General features: G+C 29.4%; 1 protein-coding gene across 2 annotated transcripts in view; it reads left to right on the forward strand.

The window, feature by feature from the left end:
- Positions 1-22,021, forward strand: part of LOC107456011 (mitogen-activated protein kinase-binding protein 1) — a 90,906-nt gene that overhangs the window by 22,548 nt on the left and 46,337 nt on the right. The gene's annotated exons all lie outside the window — the stretch shown is intronic.

Consider the following 22,021-nt stretch of genomic DNA (forward strand, 5'->3'; position numbering starts at 1 on the left):
AAAAAAATAAATTTGTGTTGTAAGAAAAATTATTTTTTTTTTAAATTTATACAGTTAATCGGCAATCAAATGCTTAGGAACTATGATTTTAAGAAATTCAGAGTTAATCGATTTGGCTAGTAAAGCAATTATAGATATATGTAGATTGTTAGAAATTTTGTAAATTATTTTGTATTTACCGATCGTAACCTGTTCTCAATGAATGATCCGTGTATTATATTCAATAAAAGTAATAAATATGTTAAAATAAACTAATAAAATTATTTTATAATTATAGTTAGTAATATTATAGCCTTATTTAATAAGAATAATAAAGAAAAAATTTAAAAATAGACAAAGTATGATGTTATCGTTTGAATTTTCTAAGAAGAAAACTAATGCAATTAAAACTGGACATTCTTACCAGTCTAAGGAATAATTAAATTATTATTAATTCGAATGAAATTTACATTTATTGTGGACAGATTATTATAATTAATTTTGGTGACCCTCTTCCCAAAAAGATTGTGCCTTCAAATATTCCACAAAATGTTTCAGAAACTTTTGATGCAATATTTATAATTTTCCGAAAATTGTCGTATATATGCTAAATTAATTTATAAATTCCTTTAGTTATTCATCTGAATTTATGCATAAAAATCTCAGTCTTAAAAATTTACTAATTGAGTATATAACCATGAGCTTAGTAGACTTAATGTTATTCGTTATTTTCAATCATATTGCTTTGTATTATTTTCAATTATACTTTCAATCATTTGCAGCTATGTAAATTTAAAAAAAAGAAGTGTTATGAAAAATCTTAAAGGAAAACAGTTTAAAATTCAATTTATTTTCAAATAAAATCAGAAAACAAAATAAATTTCATACCTAATTTTTTTTTTTTTTGAAAGAAGTACTGGGTTTTTGAAAAAGTTCGTGTCAAAATTAATTCGTTATTTATTATTTTTCTGGAGAAAATTACAAAAGAACATAAACAACAAATAATTGTAAAGAATTAATGTGAGCAATTAATTTAACATAATGTTAAAATGCACTTAAAACGTCGACCTATGGTATCTAAGGAAAAAGCGTAATTTTTTCCCTGCATATGAGCCGCTCAGAGAAGCCAATGCGGTTAAGTCCATTTTTTGATATTTTCTGATTTTTGGAAATTTTGATGAAATAAATAATAATCTTCTTAGTTATTAAAGGATTTACTCGTTGGTTACTTTTTTTTAGGTCAGACAGCCCTTTTTTTAATAGCTTCTGAATATATTTTATAATAATTTCAGAAGCCATTGTGAATAAGTCCACCTTTTATCAATATTTTTTTACATAAACTTTGAAATAAAAATTAAATTATTCTGCTTCTTTCGATATTTGTTGGTAACACTGAAAAACAAGAAATTCATAGTAACAGGGTTGCCAGACGTAGTATTTTTAATACTACGGTAGTATTTTTTCACCAAAAAAAGGGGTATGGTATTTTTCGTAATATTTTTTTAAAATGTGGTATATTTAGTTTTTTTATTTATTTATTTTATTTTCATTTCCTAAAACAAAGAAAAGTGCCACTCTAGTTTTGAAGTAAAAAACAATTTTTGAAATAATCCAACAGTTTATTTTCTATTAGTCACTGTATCTAGTGATGATTGTGAAAAATAAAAGTTCGTTTATACTAGTAGACTATATATATTTCTTATCTTTTTCAGCTGCCAAAAGGTATAAGTCTTAAAATTTTTAAGATGCTGTCATTATTTCAATAAATACTTACGTTTTTATTTACGCATCCTGTACATATCTTGTTTTTTTGCAGAGTTTACACCTCGAAAAAAGACTTTATACACTTTTCTAATTAAATTAATAAACCAAGAATTTTAAAAACTATTGTATCAAAAAACATTAATTTTCTCAATTTTTGTGTTTTGGACTTAACCGCATTGGCTTCTGAGCGACTCATATATCGCTCAACAGATACTGCATTAAGTCAGGGCGTTAAGAGGTAAAAACCCTTGTATTAATCGTAGACTATTTAGGTGATCCAGTTTTGAACAGCCGTCGTCATTATGCAATAAACCAAGTTATTTGGAAAATTCTACTCCGTTTTGTAATCATTCTAACACTTTTAGGCTTACTGCAATTAGCTCACATACATTTAAACTAGTTAGATAATGCATAATTCATTGCTTAATTAGTGTATCAGGTTATTTGTAATTTATCCAAATTCTGATTCCGATTTTATAATTGGCACTACCCATTACTGGATTTACAACTAACTATTAATATTCAGCTTTGTAATTTTGAACCCAACTCAGAAAAAAAAAAGAAGCGATTTACCGGATCAAATATAGGAACAAACTAGCCTTTATTGAGGATGTTTTAATGGAGTTAGCTCGCATTTGCGTTACATGGAGAGGAAATTCATGAAAACCTCTCACAGGTAGCCCTACGGCAAAAGTATTCTAACACATGAACCGTCTACCATTAAGAATATTTTTAGTCTGCACTGTTTTCGGTGCAACTGAGACAGGAGCAGAATTCATATCGGCAGGCATCGTTGGGGTATTCGAACCCCGGAAAATTCATTTAGAGGCGAGCGCTCTATCCCCTTGCACTGAAGGCGTATTGTATAAAAGCTTTATTAAAGCGTTATTGCAATAAGCCTAGCTGAGTTATTCTTACCAATCGCCTTATTAGAAGGGCATATAATGTTATTGTATTAAACATTATATCTTCATTATTTTCTAATCTACCTGATATTATATGTATGTATACATTATCTGGTGGATTAGAAAATAATGGTTTTTCTAATTAGTCTACGTCATATTCCTTATTTTGCCTATTCAAATTGTTAAATACCGTAAATTCGAAAAATAATTTAAATAGAAAAAGAACTACTGTGGAAAAAATTAAAACCGTCTTAGCGGCGTACTTTGAAGAAAAGCTTCGACATTTCTTAAAAATGTCTAGGTTTTTCTTCAAAGCATGTCGTTAATCAAACATGTAACAAACATTAAATCAAAACTGTGTAATACCAGGGGTCTGTTTAGAAGAAATTTGGGTCCGTTAACGGACCCTTCACAAAATATCTTTTCATAAAAACGGACCCTTCATAAAATACTTTAACTTAAAAACGGACCCTTCACAAAATGATTTATCTTTTAATCGGACCCTTCACAAATTTGTATATCTTCATTATTGTTTTGTTAATGGAATAAACCCTTCCCAGGAAGGGGGGGGGGGAGAAAGACAAATGCAAACGAACTAAGTTTTGTCTTCGGCAGACGCTCCTTCCTTTATTCGTCCGAAATGAATATTCTGCTTTCAACAGTATAGGCTAAATACCAAATACTTGTATGTTGCATATCTAAAATAGTAGAAACAATTGCTGTTTATTTTTTAAAATTTAATTTTTTTAATTATAATTTTAAAGTGTTGAGCATAATCTTGTATGTCTTCACAATTTAAAAACTCCTTGAAAAAGTTTTTTTGCAATAACGGACCCTATTTGCACAAATTCTCAAAAGCGAACCCTGGTTGAAAAAATGTGACTTAACGTTTATTTCATATTCACAAATTACGAGTAATTTTTTCACAATTTTACAAAAAAGGACCTTTCACATAATTTCTGGACAGACCCCTGAATACATTGAGAAACAGTTATAAAAAATGAATGAGAATGCAATACTGGTGAATAATGGCTTTTACACGTTTTTCTCCCGTTCATGAAGCATGAAATTACTTAATATATTTGTCCAAAAAAAAAAATACGTATTTTGTGAATTATTTGTATCTACGCTTAAAATATCTTGGTACCAATTGTAAATACAATCATATTCATAAAAAAAAAGAGAAAAAAACCGGGAGGGAAAAAAAATTTTAATTTCTGATTGATCCGATGTGAAATCGCCCATAAATCTTTTATTTATTTGTTTGTTTATTTTTAATAAGAATGTTGTTCACTTGGGTTCAAATAGGGCACGAAACTGTTGCAATCACTTGGCAATTTGGCGATAAGGCAAGTAGAAAAAAAATTCAATGGCGATTGTTTTTCATATTAGAGAGGAAGTTGAAACTAGTAATTTCATGTTTTATTATAAATTATCACCATTGATAAATGTCGTATCACTAAATATGAACCGGCTTTAAGATATAATAAGGGAAACACGTACAAAAAGTTTTCCTCTATGAAAATTCATGATTGAATATAATGCTTTATACAAATCACATTAGGAATGCAAAAACTGAAATGACCGAATAAGCCATCTAGTTGTTAGTTTTTGGTACAGCTTTCCATTTCCAGTGTATTGTAAAAGCCATTAAAATGTTATAAAAACAAAAGTAATGGTAAAAAAAAAAATAATTCTCGTGAGCTGCATCTCAGTATTGTGTTCCAGTTTTTTATTGTTCGTGCTAGTTCATTCAGTTTATTTATTTATATTTTTTAAAGCTTAGTAGAATAAACGTCAGCAACAAACACGCGAGACAGTTTCCGAGATTCTAGTGTTCCCTTACGTCATAAGTCGAAATGATTCGGACATGAAAAAAGAGCCATAATTAGTTTTTAAACTAATGATACGTAGACGATCTAGCAAACAAATTATTATTCCGTCCGGCGTTTATTTAATTATTATCAGCGCTAATATGATTAAAATGCAACTATATCCTGAACTCGGAACTTTAAAAAGCTCCGTTTTTGAAGTGCATTTTCTTTTTAAAAAAAAAAAAAAAAAAAAAAAAAGGAAAGAAAGGTAATACATTTGCTTAATTTTTTTTTATTGTTAATTAAATAATACATAAGCTTGATTTTTTTTCTTACTTTTTCGTAACACTAGTAACACACTTCTGATTAATTTAGTGAGAGCTATTTTAAAAAGCGTCATTTTTAAGATGCATTTTTTCTAAAAATAAACACAAAGGCTTGATTTTTTCCCCCTAGCAATAATTACACACTTTCAATTGATATAAGGAAAGCTTTTTTAAATTTGAAATATTTAAAAGCGTCTAAAAAAAATACAAAAGCTTGATTTTTTTTTTCCTCTAGCAGTAAGTATTTACTTAGGATTAATTTTTATGAGATATTTTTTAAAATCTTTAAAATGATAAAATGCGTCATTTTTATGGCAGATTTTCTAAAAATTGAATGTATGTGAAAGCTTTATATTTTATACGCATTCAATATTATACACAAATACTTTTGATTGATTTAAAGATAGCCTTTTTTAATATTTTGATCCGAATGATTTTAGAAAATATTTTTTATATATAATACAACAGTTTTTGCGAGGAAAAAATCACAGTTATATTGATAAAAAAATTTTTGATTAAAAGTTTTTAATTAAATAATTACGCTATCATTTAATTAAAACTCTGCTAAACCTTGAACACATACGTGATCACTCGTTTCTCTTTTTCACTGCCCATTGTATCATACACGAAACCAATCTTTTTGACTTTAGCAGCCGAGATCACACTGTCGTGATCTGAAATCGGTATTCTCGTATTTAGTACTCTTCAGTACGTTTTGACACTCAGCGTGCGGGTCTGGCCTGGTCTGGGGAAGCTATTTTTTCTCCTTCTACCGGTCCTAAGAGGGTTAATCTAGGTAGTATAAGCAAGAGAAAATGTTGTTTTATGTTGAATTTTTGAAGTTTTGAATTAAGGCCACCAAAAAGAACAAGTAGCAGTGTTAACGAGTGGCCAAAAAAATAGACATCTTTTTAAGAATCATAAATCCATCATGAAGGAAAAATTTGTTAACGTGTGATAATTGGTCCATAATCCCCTTGCGGGTGAGCTCTTAACATAATAATCTAAAAAAGTTATATTTTATAAAGCCTTTGATTGTATGTTAGTGGACCTATCATTTTGTAACATGAAAATTAACAATTTTCATACACGACATCGAATCTATGTTTCTTTGCATGTATTAGCCTGAATATCGATAAATGGAATCGTCTAGACATGTGTCTCAATATCTCCCAAACAACTCTATTACCACGCGTAGATTTAAAAATAAAACTTGGAAAACCAAATAAAATCGGTGTAATCCTTATGTAGACAGTTAATGGAAGAAAATAACAGAATTGAACCTGTTCTGGAGAATAATTTCGAAGACTTCGTTTTCCATCATCCACGTTCCGAACCCTTCGGCGTTTTAAAAATGCTTGCGAAGAACCCATTTCAAAAAAATTTTCATGGATCGGTGATTTTGATATCCATTCATTATTTCCCTCTTTCGACCTAGTCATGTAATCAAATGGATCGTGTTGGTATGGTGTGATAAATATATGATACGTAATTTCATTATTAGCAAATTTAATTACGTCTTGTCGTTAAAGCAAACGAGGAAAAAACATTCAATGAATCCGTGGCAGAATCGCGGCAACATTGTCGCAGAACTTAACACTAGATTGCCTAAGGAAGTCATTTTGACTGCTTTTAATTTCAATTAGAAAAACAATGATGTATATAATGACACAATTTCTAACAATTTTGTACAACATATAATTGTTATACTGTTAATATATACTAATAACTTGTTATATAACTGTAAATAATATAAAAAATATTAAAAATTAATTAAAAAAAATTTTTTTTACACATTATTTATTTATTCTTTTACAATGCAGTCATTTTGACTGCTTTTGGGCAATATAGGTATTTCAATTTTTCTATTGTTAAAAGAGTTCTTTTTAGAAGTAAAAAATTTTGGTTTGCTTTATTGCAAATATTTACACGTAAAATTTGAATAATCGCGCATTTAAATAATCACTTTTTGAAGCGCTCAATTTATGCCGATATCGTAAATCTATTTTGATTGTATTTTCGGCAGTTATTGATTGACATTGATTTTCACATAGCTTTTAGACATCCCGATCTATTTTAGGCGATATGGGAAATTTAAATCGCGCATTTGATCATTTACTTTTTTTTGTTGTCTGTTATTGCTTTTAATTTCCACATATTTTTTAAAACCCGATATTTTTTATACGATATTATGTATTCAGGGGTCTGTCCAGACATTTTGTGAAAGGTCCGTTTTTCGTGAAATTGTGAAAAAATTACTCACATTCTTTCAACCAGGGTCCGCTTTTATGAATTTGTGCAAATAGGGTCCGTTATTGCAAAAAAAAAAAGACTTTTTCAAGGAGTTTTTAAATTGTAAAGATATACAAGATTATGCTCAACACTGTAAAATTATAATTAAAAGAATTAAATTTTAAAAAATAAACAACAATTGCTGCTTCTAAATTAGAGATGCAATATACAAATATTTGGTATTTAGCCTATGCTGAACGCAGAATATTAATTTCGATCGAATAATGGAAGAATCGTCTGCCGAAGACAAAACTTAATTCGTTTACATCCATCTTTCTTGTTTTCTGCCCTGGAAAGGGTTTATTCGATTAACAAAATAATAATGAAGATAAACAAATTTGCGAAGGGTCCGATTAAAAGAAAAATCATTTTGTGAAGGGTCCGTTTTTATGAAAAGATATTTTGTCAAGGGTCCGTTAACGGACCCAAATTTCTTCTAAACAGACCCCTGGTATTACAACAATCAAATCTTGAAATGAAACATTCAATTGAGTAACTCCTTTCTGAAGAGTCCGTTTCGCGTGATTTCGTCGTCGATCTGTTTTTTGGTCATTACTGCTTCGGATTTCACGATATTTAGTTGTTGTTTTTTTTAATGTGATGATGATTTACGAAATTTGACAAAGGAAATAATTGTGCGTTCCCCCACCCCCAACAAAATGCGAGAATATCGCCCCTATATCGCGAGAGTAAAAAATTGTTCCCAATTCAATTAACATTTTAATTTTTTTTTTTTTGTTGCTTTAAATTTGTAACATACATCTTCGTTATTATTTCAAGTGTCTTACAGAAAGATATTTGTGCTAGAGAGTTTTGACGCAGGAAGCTGGATAAAATTCTGTCACAGGGTCATGAGCTAACCCCTCTCCTCCGCCATAGTCCAGTATAAAGTTGACCCTGTGGCAGAATTTTTTCGAGCTATCTGCAACAAAACTCTCTAACACTATTAATTGCAAGATGATGTGCCCTAACTCCCTTAGAAGTTTGTCGTAATACTTATGCGATTGATATTTTATAAGAAATTTTATGCAGCATAAAACAAAACAAAAAATTGTTCTCTAGTGTAATCAATACGTTGCTGACTTGCTGCAAATTTTGGTGTTAAGGTTTTTAATTAAGCCACATACCAAATGTTTCTGTTCAAGCTGAATCATAGTATTTTATAATTTAATTTAGGAAGTACGATAATTTGATGCAGTTTAGCACCACATTAAGGTTTTTAGCAAAAATTTTAACAATACTATGGTTCAGATTCATATAATTTGCAGCTTATGCACGAAGGCATGCGGTAATTTATCTGATTTTTTTCAACCAGGGGGGATCTGCCTTAAAGCTTAAATTTCAAATCCCTGCATTTAACGCTTTTTTTTTTAAAAAAAAATCCTGTTGGCTTTTTTTTATTCCTGTTTTTTTTTAATCATAATTTATGTTGTAATTTTTGATTCTGCGTGTAATAAATTTGATTTAGGTGCCCAGCTGGTTTTTAAGATTTAAATTGCCCAATTATAATTATTTGTTTAAAAAAAGGAAAAAATATCCCACAGATCGTTGCGATATAAATTTTTTTTTATTAATTTGGGAAGTGGAGTTTCGCTTACTTCCTGCATCCATGATCAGCCGAAACTGAAGTCATTTACTCGAATGCGAACTTTCGAGCGCTTTCGAAGCGTTACCAAATTTCAATTTGTAAACCACCGGAGGAAACTGGTCGCCCTTGATCTCATCATCCTCATCTTTCTCATCAATCGTCAGTTCCTCTCGCGCAGCCCTCATTTCCGAATGTTTTTGTGTTCTCATTGCCGCTTGATTTATTCGAATCTTGGAACTTTTTTTCGGTTTCTACTTTTTTTTATTATTGAAAATGAGAAAATGCTTTATGGATTTTGCGCGGAAAGTGATTGGAGTTTTTGAACATGCCTTGGTTTGAGTTTTTGGTGGTTAAAATGTGTGTTTTGTGAGGAATAAGTGATGTTGCCAAATATGAACTTGGAAGAATTAAAAGTGAAACCAGAAAGGGATTTTAACTTTTCGGAATATCAACTCACTCAAGAAAAGGTAAATATAAAGAGAAATTATTGCTTCGTGTGTTGGTTTTGAAGTTGCTTTTAAAAGGCTATCCACGATATCGCTGTGACTTTTGGGTTAATTTTAAGCACTCTCATTTCCTACTAATAGAAAATAATTTCATTTATAGAACCTTTTTCCTTCTGATATTGCTATCAGTGACCATTTAATTAAATGGTCCTTTTTTTCACTTTTCCTCCGAGTTTTCCTGATGTTGCTTAGATTTAAAGTTAATTTTCTTCCTTAACTAAAATACACTCAAGTGGCCATATAATATCATACTTTGTGTATGGGATACTTTGTAGATATAATTTATCAAGGTCTAAGAAATTATATTGAATTTTTATAAATTATAAGATATTCCATATTCTTAAATTGATTAAGTATGCTCGTGTATTAAACCATTGTTTTTTAGTAATGAAAATTAAAAATTAAAATTTTTTTTTATTTATTTATTTCCCGTATTGAAAGCATAAACTTTCTGAACATATTACAAATCTTGTAGTCTTAAGAGCTAAAAAGAACATTTTTAAATTATTTAAAAGTAGCATTAAAATTATACATTTTAACTGAAACTGCTCAAAATTAAAAGCCATGTCTAAATACAATTAATTCAGTTACAATAATCCTAATTTCTTTTTAGTATTACTTGGGACCTTTCCCAGAGACTTTACAATAATAGATTAAGGAAGACACGATTTTTTTTTCTTTTTCAAATTTAATTTTTGAAATTAAAAATGAAATAACTTTACCTTATTATTGATTACGTAAATGATGCTATTATTAATTGATAGCAGCCTACTCGTGATACTTAAGATTTACTGCAATCAAGCTATTTAATGAAAGTAAATTATTATTTTAACTACCGTTGACGTTGATTTCTGGATCTTAGCACAAGCGCATGAGTTATAAAAACGGCACACTTACTCTTTGTTATATTATTCAGGGGTGTGTCCAGACATTTTGTGAAAGGTCCGTTTTTGTAAAATTGTGAAAAAATGACTTGTAATGTGTGAATATAAAATAAACGTTAAGTCACATTCTTTCAACCAGTCCGCTTTTGTGAATTTGAGCAAATAGGGTCCGTTATTGCAAAAAAACTTTTTCGAAGAGTTTTTAAATTGTAAAGACATACAAGATTATACTCAACACTGTAAAATTATAATTAAAAAATTTAATTTAAAAGAAAAAAACAATTGCAGCTACTATATTAGCGGTGCAACATATAAATATTTGGTATTTAACCTATACAGCTAAACGGAGAATATTCATTTCGGGCGAATAAACGAAGAAGTGTCTGCCGAAGACAAGATTTAGTTCGTTTACATCTGTCTTTCTTCCCACCCACCCTTCCTGGGAAGGGTTTATTCGATTAACAAAACAATGAAGACAAACAAATTTGTGAGGGGTCCGATTTAAAGATAAATTATTTTGTGAAGGGTCCGTTTTTATGAAAAGATATTTTGTGAAGGGTCCGTTAACGGACCCAAATTTCTTCTTAACAGATCCCTGTTATTATAAATATTTTTTAAACATAACTATCAAGGTAAAAAAAAAGGACGAATCACATGAAAAAAATAAAAAGTAATGAATCAGCTATTCAGTAAATGAGCGAATCAGTTTATAAATAAATAAAAACGTAATTTATAGTGCAGCAGTTGACGGTAGCATTTTCATTTTAAGGGGAGGGGGGAAATGATTAATTACGATACTATGGTTCTAAGGATATATTCAAGGCAATTAACACTCTAAATTACTTCAAGATGTCTGGAAATGCTAGTGAGTAAGGTGAAAAGCGTGTACATATATTTAATAAGAAAGAAGAAGAAAAACTCTCCTGGATTAAAATGTAATAAAAAGCTTAGAATAGAAATGTATAGAAGCATTTAAATTGCACCAAGGGAATGAAAATAATTTTCTTTCTGTTGCATTAAATTTTTTTAAACGGATATCTGATATTTTTTCATGTCGCTGATCTCTAATCTGCTATCTGTTTCTCTCTCCAAGCTAATTTTTTTAATGGCATTTTTAATCTATGATTTGTCGAAATGTAGAAGTTAAAACTTTATACATAACCAGGTTTGGCTAATTTTAACCAAATGCTTTTTTTTTCTTCTTTTTCTTTTCTTTTTAAGAGAAAAAATCTTTTAAATAGCTTAAGTAAATAGCTTATTATTTACATAAATATATTTAGTTTACTATTTTTTATTCGTTATAGTTAAAATTTCCCATAAAAATATTTTTATCCTTATTTTATTTTCTAATTTGAGTCTGTTACTTTAAATGAATATATATGTGATGAATAATAGCTAAAACATAGTTATAGAATATTTAATGTAAGTAAATTTAAAGTGATGATGTCTCATTTCAATGTTTCCAGTTTTCAAAATTATTTTAAAAAATTAATTATAGAATAAATTAAGGTCAAAAGTTTCTCTTTTTATAATTTTGTTAACTATACTTTTTATTGTTGCAAACAAAATGTAATTATGTTTGCGACAATCGAAAGCATAGCTGGGAATGATGTTTTTCTCAATAATATTTATCATTTTATTTTTAGAATTTTTTTTCGGTTAACAGCAGAAGCAAATTATTATTGTATGTATGTAGTTTGTTTTTATTGATGCTAATATATTCAAAAAACATTGCTTGTATAAAGGAACATATTTTTTTTAATTGTTTTGATAATATTAATCAATAGTCGAAATTCCGATTATACCTTATAATAGCTTAAATGCTTTTAATAGCTTAAATTATTATTATAATTTTAGTTTAATATATAATAATAATATATAAATTATAATTTTAGAGCATAAATTATTATTTAATCTTGCGATTTTTAAAAGAAAAATGGGTTATTCTATTTCTTTGAAGGGAAAAAGAAAACTTTTTTTCCAACCCTGTATGACAAAGAACTGTTTCTTATATGATTCTAGGCAAGTTATAGTAGGTAGTGCCCCTAACCGCGTATGATTTCATTTCCCGGCATGAGTTCCTATGCAATTTTAATCCTGATTTTGTACCCTAACTACCCTAGAAATTTGTCGCAACATTTACGCGATCCTTTGTTATGCATATCGTTTTCAAAGTTGTATATTTCGTTTAAAAAAATAAACTAAAAATTTTATTTTTAAAAAACATCTGTAGTTTTATAAACGTAGCTTATGAATCTGTAGCTATGATATAATTGAAAACCCACACTTGAGTTAAGAAAGATAAATTATTTGAACAAATGCAATAAAAAATTTGTTCTTCAGTGTTATGGATAGATTCCTTATTGTCACTTTCCAAATGTATTTAAAATCTTTAAATATCGATAAAAACATTTATTTTTAGTTTAATTACATTCATACTTTAGTTTGAAAAATCTCCTGGAATTCGAAAAAATAGAAATTTTTTTTAATCAATTTCTAAACAATGGTGGTTTGATGGACACGCCTAACATCAAGGATGTCAAATTTATGGCCGGAATCATTTGAGGGTAAAAATACCGTGGATAAAACCGCCATGCCTAAAAGTATCAAAAACCTAAATATTTGCATTTCTGTATTAGCTAGCATATGGATTGTAAAGTTTAAGGTTAAGTATTAACTAATTTCTTATAAAATGTTGCGTACGTTGGAAGGAAAATGTCTTGAAAAAAATTTATTGCATAAATAAAGTTACTAAAGGTCTGCTTCAATTATAGCTAATCGTCTTAACATTCTAATAATAAGAAAAGCACTTTAAGGAATGGAATAATAATTTATACCATTATTGCCTTGCATTAAAATGGCAAAGTAGTTTGAAACTATAAAGATAAATATATGCCATAAAAATCTTCACTTGTATTATGATTTTTATCACTATCATTCATGGTCCTTTAACGGTTTTCGATACTTGTGACAAAAACAAAATTTTGATTTCGAAAACCCAACTCTGCCTAAAATATATTAATTTATCAGGATTAATTTTTGAGTAACTGTGAACTTCTTTGAAGAACAAAAAACTTTTTTTCATCGTATTTGCATTACTTTCAAAATTAAGCTGCCTCCTGAAAATGTAGCCCCTATACCCTTATAAGCAGTTCCCGGTTTCCTCTTAAGTTCAATGAATGCTGTCGAAGGTTTAAACCATCTCTCTTAACATTATTTTCTTTATGTTGGTTAGAAAGAAAAAAAACAGATTGCTGTAATGAGTGCTGTTGAACTTCTAAAAAGTTTAATTTATCCGTGGGAAATTTACTGAGGTTTAATTAGTTGCGCCTAATCGTAAACTTTAATTGTTCTTTACATTCAAAACGTTTTTTTTTACTTATATATTTAGAAGTTAGTAGATCTTAAAGTTTTATTTAAAAAATTAGTGGTCTGGGAACGACTGTTTTAAGGCATTGTGCCTTTAATAAAGCTTCGCAGAGAGTTGCTATCGAAGGTTTACGTACGTGAACGCATTTGTGTATTTTTTTAAGTTCAGGTGAGCGCATCAGAATTTCTCTAATTTTACTTACTTCTCTAGTTCTGATTAGTTTTTAATTAAGATTCGATTTTCAGGAATAAAGTTGCACTTCATTTCTTTGCAATGTTTTGACCCCCCCCCCTTCTTTTTTTTTCTTTGCCTATTTATGAAGTTTATTACATCTGTCGAAATGGAAGCCAGATATGATGTCGCATAATGTTAAAATAATAACTTATTTACTTTAGAAACTGCGAAATACGTGCTTCTGAAATAAAATAGCATTCTTTGCTTACCTCCCTAAATATTAAGATTCAACAGCACGTTCCAAACTTGTTAACTTCAAAAAATTCACAGATGCGCTCACGTAAACCTTCGATAGCAACTCTCTGCAAGGCGTTATTAAAGGCACGATGCCTTAAAACAGTGGTTCCCAGAACACTGATTTTATAAATGAAACTTTAAGATCTACCAACTCCTAAATATACAAGTAAAAAATACAGGGTGTTCCAAAATTATCTTTACATCACCTGGCTTGAAATTGATTACAGACTGGAAGTGCTTAGGGCCACCAATGGTGCGCATGTTGAAGTGTACTAAACAAAACTTTATTAGTTGCAGTAATACAGGCAAAAGACAGAATATAAATATCTTGTTTATTTTCGAAGTTTTGAATTTTTGAAGTTGTAAAGAGAATTTTGGAACACCCTGTATAATGGTGAATAGTCACCCATTGTTATGACAAATATATAAAGGGTTCACACCAGCAATGAAAATTTAGTGATCCAATATGACCACCTAAGTATTCATTTTTTGGTCCAAAAACTTATTATGATAGGCACACGTGAGGAAAAAGTCGAACTTCACAATTACGTAATTTATTATACACATCAAAAATTATTAATTGCCATCTATAACATCCTAAAATTAATTAGCTTCATTTCCCCATGATGATTAAAGATTAGTATCTATTAAAATTAAGTTTTTTAAAGAAAACTCTAAAGCATAGATTCTCAACCTTTTTAACGTTGCCGCCCCCTAAAGGAGCAAAAAACATTTCAACGCCCCTTTGTGAAAATCCAGTTATTTAGAGCATGGTGACGGAGCAAGGTGTGCTGAATTATAAGAGACAACATTAAGCAATTTATTAAGAGTTAGATTTCTTTGGTTTTTAAAAAAAATAATGTATACATTAACTCAATGCTTTTCTTACGGCAGATAATCGCAGTCTATTAATTAAAATAAATACGGTAATGTAAAAAAAATATACGACATAGAAACGTATGCTTAAAAAGAATAATTTATTGTTAATTAGATAATTAGAAAAACACCCAAAAAAAATTTTACACTAAAAAGTAGTATCAAGGAAACATTAATTTCTTAACGTTGGGTTCAACACTTTTAGTGAGGTGAAGACGCAAGTCTCATCATTGTACAGTTTCGAGTTGATTTCTTCTTTTTTTTGTGTGACAAGATCCGTAACATGACTGAATCCACGTTTAACAAGGTAGGAGGAAGGGAAGGCATTTAAAAACTTTTTAGCGATAGTCCGCAGTCCAGGGTGGAGGAAAATTGAAATTGAAGCCAAAATTGTGTGGGACGATCACCACTTCAAAGTTTCATTAGTTGAAAATTCGACCAATTCCTCATAAATATGAACCTCTGCTGCTTCAATATTCACAAAAGGGTTCATAACCCATTGAGGGATTGAGCCCATTGAGGGAACAAAACATCTTTAAAACGGTCAGAAAAATCCACGTGCAAAGAGTCAAGGTATTGGCAATATTCTTGTGCATCATTAGAGTGAATTTCACCTGCTTGGCTAAACTCATTCCAAACAAAATTTTGCTTCCACAAAATGAGGTTTTTCAGAAAGGCAGAAATGACTGATTTTGTAGGGATCAAACTGAGCTCGTCGCCTTGAAATTGTAAATTAATGCAATTAAATTTTACGAATAAATCCGCCAAAGTCTTTCCTAAATTGTAGCAGTCTGTTTCTCAGAGCTACATCTCTGTTGCAGAGGAACTCACAAGCACAGAATCAAAAAAATTCCATAACCTATTGAGACAGGCTCCTTTGGAAAGCCAGCGAATCTCGGTTTGTAGTACCAAAGTGATTGAATTCTTCATCATACGCAATCTGAATAATCAATCGTTGAGAGCATTACTGTGAATTTTGTTCACAGCAAATATGACATATTGCAATAACTGATGCAAACTGTTGCTGAAATTTTTTCCTATTAAATGCTGCCTGTGAATCACTCAGTGAACAGCTGAAATATCTGATATTTCCATTTTCAAAAGGGCGATAAACCCACGATGTCGACCCACCATTGCAGGAGTTCCATCAGTGGCAATTGACATAATATTCGCAAGAGGAATGTTTTTTTCTTGGACAGTATTAAAAATAGATATACCTTTGGTATCTACAATCAAGCTTCTTGCAAAAAGCATCTATTGAATACTTTTTCCTATCTTTACAAACCATATCTACGCCTACAGTAAAACTTACAGTGCATGGCAACGTTGATTCATCAACTTGAAGGGAAAATTCGTTGGATATCAAAAGTTTGCATAAAGAAACTTCAACGTCTTCAGCAATCTCATCATTTCGTCCCCGCGCTGTATTAATGGGATATTTTTTATTACATTGGATGCAGCTGGATGGTGTAAAACTGTTTCTAAAACTTCTTTGACAACCGACAGTATCAACTCTGAGCCGATGGTATGAGCTTTCCCAGAATTAGCACTATTATAAGCTATCAAACCATCGTCGTATTTTTGTGATGAGGTTGCTATCAACCCTGAGACCGAAGGTGCCTTCAGAAACTTGTATTTGATGTTCGTGAATAAATGAAATTTTTTTATTTTGTTTTTTAGGATGAGTTTTTTGCAAATGCTCCTGCTAACGGAATGATTGCATTGTCTCATAAGATAAAACTTTGTTACAGAGTAAACACATGGGCAGTTGAGAGTTCAACAGCGATTGAACAAATCCAAACTTCAAGTTCGTGGCATGGTATAGATGACACTTTTATTTTGTTAACCGACATTTGTTGGTGGCAGTAAACATAAACGATGGAAGAAAATAAACAATTTCTCTAAATTAATAAATAATTTATGGTAAAGAACTAATTCTCGGACATACCTGGCCAAATAAACAATGAGATCGAATCGAAACTTGGGAAAAAACTGTAAGGAAGGTAACGAAAATCATCATAAGAAACACCGGTCAAATCAAACATTCATATCGAAAGCTCATGAACTTTGATTTCCGCCAAATGGCATGAATGGGTCAGAGCCATTCGCGAAATAGCTTGAATGAATCAGAGGCAAAAACTTTTGACTCATGCGCTGTGCTGTGTTGGTTCGGATCGGAGAATAGTTGTCGTACAAGTTCGTTTTATTTGTGGTACAAAAGGTGTATCGGATAATCTTAATTTATTATATTAATTTCATTTTTTTTTCTTTAATATTAATTTTAGATTAATTTTATTTATTAAATAAATACAATTTAATTTGTAAGTTTTGAAATTAAATTCGAATGACAAAACATGCTCATCGCCCCCCTACTGCCCAAAACATACCCAATGCCCCCCTACCGTCCAAAGCAAGTTCACCGCCCCTCAGCATACTCCCAACGCCCCCAGGGGGGCGGTACCGCCCCCGTTGAGAAACAATGCTCTAAAGTTATGTTAATAAATAGATTTAACATAGAGATTAAAATGCTGAGAGCAAATTAATAAACGAGGAAACATAAAAAGTAAGAGCTAACAAAATATTGTATTAAAAATTAATTTTATAAAAATTTTAATTAAGTAGATTCTAAAAGAGCAAAAAATATTATTTTATTGCTGAACAATTATACTGTCACTACATGTGTGCTAAGTACAGCACAAAATGTAAATTTAAAATATCAACATTTAAATTTAAAGATGTTTTACACCAGACACTTTTAAATTCAAATGCGTGATTGAATAACTTTCAGTTATTATTAAATATTGTTATTATAAAATTATTCTTTTAAAAAAATTGCCATTTCTTTTTTTCATTGGCATTTTACCTGAAATAATTTCATAAACTTACGGAACTTAAGGGTTTTGCGGAACAACGTTTGAGAACCACTTGTATAAAGTTTTTTATTTATTAATTTATTTATTTTTATTAAATTATTAATTTATTTTTGAGTCAATGTTTTTTGTAGTGTCCATTTTTGAAATTTAAATTTATGTGAAGGATCTCTTTACGAACGAACCTATTTTGGATTTTATTTATCAATTAATTTTTTTTGAATAAGAGAATGGCAAGAGATTTTTAAGAGAAGGAATACTAATGAAACAACAATAACCTACTTTACGTCTATTATTGTTGTTCCATCTACTAGAATTACTTAGTTAAACAATAGATCTAAACTACATACGTCATCGCAAACAAAATAAATAAAAGCAATAATAAATAAAGCTTTTAGATTCGAAATGCAATAATTAATCCGCCTCCTTTTTAAGCACCACCTGCTTAGACCATATTCGTCGATCTTTACCTGATTGTGATGTGCTTGTAAAAACGATTATAATCTTGACCCTGATCAAGTGTCATAGATTTATCTTTTGAAAAGAAACAAAATAGCAGGCGATAATAAGTGAAAATATTAAGAACGCTTGACTTGCGTTCCCCGATTCAAAACAAAAACTTTATAGCGAAGTATTTTTTTTAAGGACTCGCCATTCATCAATTGTGAATTTGTTGATAAAATCGTATTGATTAATCGCATTATGTGTAGCCTTATTGTATTTAAAAAAAAAAAAAAAAAACGGTAATGAATTGCCGTGACTTTTTAAGCTGGTTGGATTAAGAAATTCTTGGTAGGATGTAACTTGTCAAGCATCAATTAAAGTGGCGCTGCCCCGCAGGTTCTGAATGATGTTTATACAGGTTGCAGAGAGGAATTAAGTTGCCTTGAAAGTTCTTTATTCTTGTGTAATGTTATTTCTTATGTCTAAGAGAAGTAAACAGCGGTTTTATATTCTTTTGAATACCTCTACAAATGACCCTTTTAAATCAAGCTAGGAATGATTCGATATATTTTTTTTTAAATGCGAATCAAACCATTCCGAATAAATTGGAATTTTTATACATTTTGATGTTTCTATATCTTCATTCATATGTAGTTTTAAAAAAAAATATATATATTTTTTTTTCGTTTAAGTATTTATTTTGGTTTGAAATTATTTATGAACGGTGGTGCGTTTCGATGTTTACAACAAATAAAATGTTTATTTCTAATGTGTTGTGAAAAAAGTTTGAAATTCCAAAAAAAAAAAAATTTGTATATTAAATTGAATTTATAAATTTTTTTTTATATCTTTCGCTTTAAATTTGTTTTTAATATTTTCGTTTGAGACAAAAATAAATTATCAGCAAAATAAACACAAAGTCAACAAATATTTAAAAAAAATTAGTTATGCATAAAATTTTCAACTACAAAAATTTTTACTATCTGAATTGTCAGTTCGCAATTTTTTTCGGTAATGGAACCCTAATTATTTAACCTTTCGTCGGAACCCTAACTTTATTACCACAAAAGAACGTATTTACCTCAAAAGACTTTATTTTATAATCACTTAAAAAGATGGAACTTTTTTCATAGTTTTATCGTTAATAATCTTTAAACAGTTTTTATGTCCAACAGTTAAATTCGAAGTGACAGAGCTGTATCTAATCTAGTGATAAATTTGTTTTAGGTGTAATGCATTCTTGTAGCTGAAAATGAATAAAATAAACAGAAATATGGTTTTCTTCGAAATAAAAACTAAAACGAACTACTGTTAACGTTGAAGATCGTTATTAAGGAAACATTTCTTTATTAACAAATTCGATAATTTTATTTTCATTTGAAAAGCGCGAAGGAAAATATTAATGAAAGTTTTATAAAAGCATAATATTTTCATAATTTATGCAATATATTTCATAATTTATATAAGAATATTGTTATTAGAAAAATTATATTTATTAAAACATTATTCATTTCTTTTTCAATGGCATTTTACTTTAAATAATCTCATAAGAGCAACCGAAATTTGAAATAGAAAATGGACTATTGATTTGATCTACTTTTTAATTGAAGGTTTCAAAGGTTACTAAAACAATTATAACTCTCTTGGAACGCCTGTAATTCTTCCGCGGAACCCTATGGTTCCTCGGAACACCATTTAGGAACCACTGATCTAAGTTCTTCCGTACATCCTAATAATGTTTTTTCTTTTATTTGATACAGTGGACCAAAGTCCGTACTAAAATTACAGTTGTTCTGAGAACATTTAATTTTATAAACAAAAATATCTACACTTGGAAAATGCTTTAAATTTAAACTTTACAATGTACTGAAAGATAAATTGATTACTAAATTTATATTTTATTTTTACTTATTTTGCATTTTAATTAGATATGAGCTACATTTCTTAATTTACAGAAGGGCTTTAAAAAATTTTCTAGTGCATCTGCTTAACCCTTTGCTTACGCCACTTAGTATGATGATGAAGCCCGTCATTCTGGTCTACCTGTTATACCAGCCATAAGCAAAAGGTTAAATTGCAAAATTTGAAGTTAACGATTCAGCATGGTTTTAAAGTTAATAAAAGTCTTCGTAACTTTCAATATTTCTTTTCCTTTGCTGTAAAGTTCATTTTAAAATATCACACACTTTTCAGACACCTATTGAAGATAGATTTACCTTATTGAATGTTTGAGTGAATGCTGATCAAAAACAGCTCTGGATTCTTTTAACCTCCCCCTCAATAATTTTCTCTCACTCTTCAATTTCCACACAAAGTTTAATTTACATCTGTCACATAGTTCTTTTTGTTTGTAAAGGCAGGAGAATATTTGTTATTTATATGCCACATACATTTCAAAACTAATTTAATTTTTTCTAACGCTGATTTTCTAATTTGAAAAAATTTTATTATTCAGACAAAAAAAAAAGAGATTTTTAATTTTAAAACAAGCTTGACAAATATTTGACTTTTCAAAACGGCGGTAATAATTTTATAAAAGGATGTTTTTAGCATGTTTTGATAGTTGTAATTATTCCATTATTGCAGATTTAAATTTTAAACATTTGCTGATTTTATAATCATGTGACATCCTATTATTTTTTTCTTCTCAAATCTTATTGTTTTTATTACCTGAACAATATTCGCCACCTGATTCACTTGTTTCAGATTTAGTTTCATATATGTATGAGTTCCTTTTAAAGATAAAAAAAATCTGTTCTGTCATGATTTTTTTTAAATTATTTTATTGGGTTAAATTTTTAACAGATTTAGCGCCATATAGTCGATTCTAGATCATATCAAACTGTACAGAATTAAAAAGGAAGGGAAATGAAGCGATTTATAAAAGTGTAGCAATTCTTCTATAAATTTATTGCTAGTAAATTTAAAATTATTCTGTTTACAAATGTTTTCTTCAGTCACACAGTATAATTTTATTGTGCTCTTGCAGCCTTTGATGCCAATTAATTTTGTTTTCACTATCTTACCTCCCTGTTGCAGCTCAGAATCCTACCTGCTGTATTAAATTATGTTCGTTATTCAAATTATTGAAAGTAATTTAAAAAGTTATTATATAAAACGTCAAAAAGTTACTATATAAAACTTCACCAAACATTTAATATTTACGAACAAATTTTGGCACTTGCCATACAGGGGCCACATGTTGACGAATGCTCTTCCAAGTTGCCACCAACACGAACATTGGTCCGTATAACCAATAAGTACAAATTTTAATGTTGAGATGCATTCCAAAAAAAATATTGTATGTTTAATAATATATTTTAATATTTTTTCTCTTTAATTTATATTATTATTCAGAATAAAATATATTCAATAATTATAATTCTGTATAATATTCTCGATATTATCTTTTTGATGTATTTAGTTGTCTATAATGATCGAGTTGTTATCATATGCAATCATTATAGTTTTCAAAAGTTATTACGATGTTGTCGTTTTCGATGTGTATTATTATCATTCATTTACGCGATATTATCATATTTGTTACATCTATGTGTATTGTTTATAGGCTTCATGATCCCTATAGTCAATTACAGATTTGTGAAAGAATTAGTACATATGTACACATAGGATGCAATAAATAAATGTAGCTAGAATAGTTGTATTCACCTTATAAACGAATTTATAAAGATATAATTTTATTACCAATTTTAATTTTTAACTTGCCCCTATGGTGGAGTTATTCATTGAATTATCATTTAATAACTACGGTTTTATGAACAAAAGCTTTAATCTAGACTAGGAGGCTCCGCCCCCTGCTCGCCAACCCCCGAGAATTGCTACGCAATCCTATGTGGTTCACGCCGTGAACAGTGGCTCGCTGCGCTCGCTCGCCAATGAACACAATGTTCTAGCACAAAGACATAATATAT

Source organism: Parasteatoda tepidariorum, chromosome 10, assembly GCF_982258835.1.
Source record: "Parasteatoda tepidariorum strain Cologne lab strain chromosome 10, Ptep-v5.0, whole genome shotgun sequence".
Taxonomy (NCBI): Eukaryota; Metazoa; Arthropoda; class Arachnida; order Araneae; family Theridiidae; genus Parasteatoda; species Parasteatoda tepidariorum.